Source organism: Grammomys surdaster, unplaced genomic scaffold, assembly GCF_004785775.1.
Source record: "Grammomys surdaster isolate TR1022 unplaced genomic scaffold, NIH_TR_1.0 125946, whole genome shotgun sequence".
NCBI lineage: Eukaryota > Metazoa > Chordata > Mammalia > Rodentia > Muridae > Grammomys > Grammomys surdaster.
The window spans coordinates 848,116-854,594 of NW_021620768.1; the positions used below are offsets into that span (position 1 = coordinate 848,116).

General features: G+C 45.5%; 1 protein-coding gene across 2 annotated transcripts in view; it reads left to right on the forward strand.

Moving 5' to 3' along the window:
- Nucleotides 1-3,871, forward strand: part of LOC114609017 (Fc receptor-like protein 5) — a 72,195-nt gene extending 68,324 nt beyond the window's left edge. The window contains exon 14 of one of the 2 annotated variants that reach the window (XR_003709451.1): nt 180-244. The gene's annotated coding sequence lies outside the window, so the exon portion shown is untranslated. Of the gene's footprint in view, nt 1-179; nt 245-2,857 lie in introns of those variants that run through there. The other variant, XM_028753220.1, reaches the window with a different exon arrangement.
- The last annotated feature ends 2,608 nt before the right edge of the window (nt 3,872-6,479 follow it).

The window sequence follows — 6,479 nt, forward strand, 5'->3', positions numbered from 1 at the left end:
CTCTCAGGTGTGAGCCTCTGGCTGAGCTCTCTCAGGTGTGAGCCTCTTGCTGAGCTCTCTCAGGTAAGCCTCTTGCTAAGTTCTGTCAGGTGTGAGCCTCTTGCTGCCCCATGGCAGAAGTAACTGCTTAACAGTTGACTCTTTGGAAGACAAAAGGCCCAGTTTCTTGTGTTTTCCAGTTTTGCTGCTATAAATACCACCGCTGTGGCTGATTGCAAACTACCAGCATTATAACTGAACACAGAGTTTGGAAGTGATGGCATAGATCTAGCTCCAGCCAGTTCCAGCTGGCTCCGGCACATAGCAGCCGGCAAATGCTAATGTTTAAATGTGGTGAGTAGTTATTTTCTTTTATTTTTCTGAGACTGCCTCTTTATATAGCCCTGGCTGGTCTGGACCTCACTATGTAGACCAGGCTAGCTTCAAACCCAAGTTCTAAGATTAAAGGTACCTGACTTAGAAGATATATTTTTATATGTCATGGACCCTAACTAACTGCCCCGATTTTTTAAAAATATTTTTATTGATTTTTTTGAGAATTTTGCACATGGATTTAATATGCCTTCATTATATCCCCTCTTTCCAGGTCCATCCCCCTCATCCACTACCCCAACTTCATGACCTCTTTTATTTTTAACATCCTACTGAGTCCAGTTTGTACTGTCCCTATACTCATGGATGTGATACGGTCCACTGAGGCCTGGTCATGCTACCAGGGTCCACACAGGATGCCTTAAAGAAAGCAGACTCTCCCTCCCTGGCAGCTATCAACTATCAATAGCTCCTCAGCATGTGCGGGCTCCAGATCCCTACTCTGTGCTGGATTGTTCACTGGCTTGGTCTTCATACAGGTCTTGTGCAGACCACAATAGCTGCTAAGTGCTCACGGATGCAGTGGTTCAGCTGAATCCAGACGACATTGGATTTCTTTGCTCCCTCTTGACTGCTGGCTCTTACCATCTTTCTACTCTCTCTTCTACAATGACTCTTGAGCCCTGGGGGTGGGAGTTAATGTCTCATTTGTTGGATACCCAACATCTACTCCCTGCACGTCAGTTGTGAGTGTCTGAATTAACCACCGGTCACTGCGCAGTGAAACGTCTCTGGTGAGGTTGAGTCTGCTCTAACCGGTAGGTATGGAGCTTATGGATTTAGAATCTGTCCCTATTTTTTAGGAGGAAGTGGAGATCTGCTCTAAAGCAGACGGGAAAACTTGCTATCCCAGTACAACAGCACCATTGTGGAACGCACAAGAATAATTATAACTGTACGATTCCTACCTGAAACTCTTTAACTCTTCATTTCAATGGCCTTAGGAAAGGATTAGGTATTACTCAAAGAGTCCTGCAGGGTGGGGCTGAGGTTAGGGTTACAATATCATAATCAAAGACCTTTCTAACTGTAAGGAGCAGGCCCTTAAACAGGACCAACTCCATTTTGTAATAGGAAACTTGTAAGACATGTCTGGACATGTCTGGTACTTGTAAAGGCAAGTCTGGAAATGAAGCTGTGCGGAGATAACCAGACACCAGTGGTTATCTGCCATGTACGTCATCAGTAACTCCAAATTCAGCATAAAAGAGGAGCCCGCCCGGAGCACTTCATCACACTTGTAGCCATGACTGGCCAATGTGATCCTCCAGACAAAGCCTCCTCAGCACCAGGTCATCAAAGAGTTAACTGAGAGACCTATGCCTCCAACTTCATGGCCAAGGGACTTCAAACCAAGAGACCAATGCCTCCAGCTTCTTCGTGGTCAAGCACCCTACGAGGTCAAATTATCTGGAAGCCACAGTCTGACCCCACCTTCCTGGACTCTGGACCTGTAACTGAAAACCAACATTAAGGACTCAGGTCATATAATCCATGAATGAATGATGTGCTTATTGCTATGCTTATTTCTTTGATAATTAACAACTTATTATTTGTGTTCATTGTGCATATTGTTAGAGGCAACCCATAGGAAATGTGACAATATCTTGTTGTAGCAATAGCCTTAGCATTTGCGTTTGTGTTTGCTTGCTGTGCATTATCATTAAAGAAGTAACTGAATTCCACAAACTCTCTTTCTCTTGGCGTACTCTCTTCCCTCTCGAGGAGCTGATGATCTCACAGTCAAATCCAGTATACAATCCCTGAGTGGAGCAGGACCTGTCGCTCCTCTCCCTGCGGGGGATTTAAACCCCTTGCTTGCAATAGATAAGAGTCCCTGCTCGCGACACTAACACAATACTTTCTCCTTCACTGTCCCACCCTTTACCCATGCTCTCAACTGTCTAAATCCCCTAAGGAGTGTAGTCTAAAAGCACTCGGATCCAGACAAAGTAATCCATTTCCCACTTCTAGTACTAAACTGTGTTATCCTGAGCAGACCCTTGACAGCAAAGGATTCTGGAAAATGAAGGCTTCCATTGGAGATCTGCTGGGTAGATGAAGTAAACAGGGTGTAAAAGCAGCTTCCTCATCCAGGAACAGATGTGCTGAGCCACAGGCATGCAATACTGCCACCTTGTGGCTTCTCTCAGAATCACCCGAAAGGCAAACACTCCTTGAAGGTCCGAAAGAAATCTTAATTGGGGTGTGGGGGGTGCAATCTGAAATTCTAATGAGATTCAAAGCTATGATTTATGAGAAGCCAGTCTGTATCACAGGAAGAGGTTGGCCTCTAACAACCACCATAAAACTACTGATTTGGGGTATTTTTGTTGTTTTGTTTTGACAATTATCCGCTCTTTGACCCCAAAGATAAAATTATCTAAATATCCATTTATGGTTGAAAAGTGAAGATAATGGTTCAAAACACTCATGAAGTATCAGCTGCCCTTCATATTGTTCCTTCCCCTCTTTCCTATTCCAGATCCCCAAGAATAGCATGTGTCTGACTCCCACAGCACCCTGTAGTTCTGGCCAATCATCTGTTTTAAGAGGGCTGTGGAATACGCCCCAATGCCCTCCATCTCTTAAAGGAAGAATCTCAGGTTCCAATCTTGTCCTCAGTGCTTCATATCTGAATCTCCCTCGCATTATTTAGTAACAGATTTGGTGGCACACTCCTGACAAACTTAAGCCAAGAACCCCTGAGGTACATGGTAAACTAGAAGACATCTGTATGCCATCCTCTGAATGAGAAGACCCATAATAAGAAAAATAAACACTTCTGAAGAGAAAGGGAGAGGAAAAGTTTTTAAATGCAGCAAGATTATGTTTAAATACTGGAAACTGGGGAGAGAAAAAGAGAGGTAATGCATGGGAAACAGTCAACCTAAACACAGATCCAGCAGCATGGCTCTGGCGTGCAGAGGGTGAACAGAGTTCTCAAAAGCTAAAGGAAGCTGCCCTGGTGAAGGAAAACTGGCCATCCTGCCCTCAGAGCAAATCCTCAGCCCTCACAAGCCTCAAAGCCAGTGGCAGTTTTTGTGAGACAGCGGTTCCTCCAGCACTGAGAAAGGAATCACATCCAGGCTCTGTGTGACTCAGAGCAGAAGCAACCTGGTTTGAATGAGAATCCAAAGGCTTGTGGGTTTGAACTCTTGAATCCCAGCTGCTAGCACATTTTGGATAGGTGTGAAACTTTGCTAGAGAAAGCATGCCCCTGGAGATAGGCTTAATTAAGAGTGTAGCCTCACCTGCCTCTGGTTTACCCTCAGCTCTCTGTCTGAGGTTGAGGATTTAATCGCCTCTGCTTCCTGTCGGGCTGCCTCTGCTTCCTGTCGGGCTGCCTCTGCTCTGCCTTGCATCCCATTACGGACTCTTCCTTTGGAACCAGAAGCCAGAACCAACACTTTCCTTCCTAAGTTGCTGCTGCCCGTGGCATTTCCCTCACAGCAACAGGAAAATGTCTGATCCAGACATTGGCATAAAAGGTGGGTACTGACAAAAATGTGAAGAACTTGACCATGTTCTGTTGAGCAATGTAGAAGGCTTGGGAGGATTGGACTAGAAAAGTGGTAAGATGCTCTAAAGAGGCCGTTCTGGCTGGAGCTTGGAAGACCACAGTGCTGATCATGCAGACGGCAGACGCATGCTTACGAGAGGGGAGAAACATTAGCAATCGTGCCAAAGGCTGTTTCTGTATTTTGGTAAAAAGTCTGACTGTTTTCTGCCCGTGCCCCTGAGAATGCACATAAGGCTGAATTTAAAGTCATGAACCAATTTTTGGCAGAGAAAGTCTCAAGCAGCATAATGTCGAATCTGTGAAATGGCCATTACTAATAACTTCTGCAGATCTACAGTGAAAAAGAGCAAGCAGGACCACATAATATAGAACGTGTAGTCATGAGGAGGAGAACACTAGCAAACATAATGTTGCTCCCAAGGTAGGTTCTAGAAATGAAGCTGTAACTGTTAAAGACCCTGCACCATGCAGGAGAGCCATCCTGCTCTTCACTGAAACAGAAGGAAGGGTGCCCTCACAGCAAGACCCCACCCAGCTAAGCTTCAGATTTGTCAAGGAAAAAGCCTAGGGGCTGCTTGATCCTGGAAAGTAACATTGCTTCCACATAAGATGACTGCTTATGATGTGGCTGAAAGGTGGGAGAGTCCATCCCAAGCTGGCAGCCAATAGCATCTATCCGATTCTGGCATGAAAGGCAGAGGAGACACAGGACATGGAGCTGCATGGAGGGTTATGGGTGGAGGCCGTCCCATCAAGACCACGGTGCTGTAGTTGGTAGCTTCTCATTCTCCCACTTCAAGCTATCCCTCCCAAGGAAGCTCACCTCCAGGTTTCTTAACAGCTGCTCTCTTTGTATCAACGGCCTCTGGGAGGACCCCTAATTCTCCTAATTGCTCTCCCGCTTCCATACTGGATCACGGACCCCACGGATTCGGGCTTTCTCTCCTAACTGAACTCATTTTGAAGGGTACTTTTGTGTCAGCTCCTTTCCTGGACCAGGCTGCCTCCCCCAGTTATCCCTTATTCATAAGAGAGACAAGGGGTAACCCTGAGAACACAGTCTTCTGAGCGACCATCAGAAGGCTGAGCTGTGTACAGATTCTGTCTCCCCGAAAGCTCCCTGCCTCACTGTGTCCTCACACAGCCGAAGATGAAGCTTTTCCTGGCTTTCTGTGAAAAGTCCCCACATTTACTACTTTCTTTGTGTTGGTGACAAGATACCTCACAAAAACAACTTAAGTTTGGAAAGGGTGCATTCCCTCACAGTTCCAGCACCAGTCCCTCTGGGGAAAGGCACAGTGGCAGGAACTGACAGAAGCTAATCACCTCATGTCCACCTTCGGGGGGCCGAGAGCGGTGAACACTGGTGTATTCAGTTCAGGACCCCAGCCCATGAACTGGTACCATTCAGATTTAGGGTAGCTCATCCCACCTCAATGAACTGAACTTAGAAAATCCCTCCCAGACACACCCAAAGGTTGTCTCTAAGGTGATTTTAAACCCTATCTAGTTGACAGCAATACAAAACACCCTAGCCACTAATCTCATTCCTTCCATCCAACTGTGACCTCATACCCCAAAGGACTAATTTCCAATGGCCTCCACACTGGAAATCATGTGACATTTTGTGAATATTGGGGGTAAAACAATGTATATCAATTAGCAAATTTTCAAATGCCATTACTTGTTAAATGATTCCTCTTCCTCTTCCTCCTCCTCTTCCTCCTCCTCCTCCTCCTTCTTCCTCTTCCTCTTCTTCTTCTTCTGATACAACATTGTCCATATGCACTCTTCTGTTCACTGTTGTTTCTTGTGGTATTATGGAAATTAGCTATCTGTCTGCCCTGCATGCTAGATATGTAAATAGAGTTTCTGGGCAAAAGACCTTGTTCCTGGAGTTGCAGCTACCCAACCCCATATACTAATTAAAGAGCTAAGTAGTGATAAAGATTGAAAAACAAGATTTAACTGTGTTCACCTTGGAGAAAGGAATCAGGAGAAAGAGTCAGGTGACCCCAAGTCTGTTTTCAGAGTATTGACATGAGCTTTAAGTCGAAAAAGAAGAACTGGGAAGATACAAACCACAGCAATCCTAGTCAAGGTGCAGTCTGCCCTGTCACTGTTTCTGATCTTGTTCTGAAAAGTGTTCCAAGCAAGGCTCTGTTGCTTGAGAGGACATCTGGTTCTCAGGCCAGAGCAGCCTCAACATCATAGATAACTGGCCTCACCCAAGAGGTGGTCTTCCCTGTGAGGCTCTACTGTTCCTAGAATCCATGACTATTGAAGACAATAACCTGAGAGGTCTAGATGCCTCTTGGATGTCTACAACAGTGTTGTGAAGAGCAGGCAGCCTTCACAACAGGGTGCCTGAGCCTTGAATGAGAACTGGTAAGTACCCCCAGCTTGTGGACAGATCCCCCTTAAGTGACTAACATGCCTACATACAGAGGTGAGCGGTAGCCCAAAGTAAAGGAAACAGATATAAAAAATGCAAACCAGACTTTTTATTCCGCCTTTAGTTACCTTGTGAGCCCAAGAGCAAAGCCAGAGTTTTTCAACAAAAATAGTTTCTACGAACCATTAT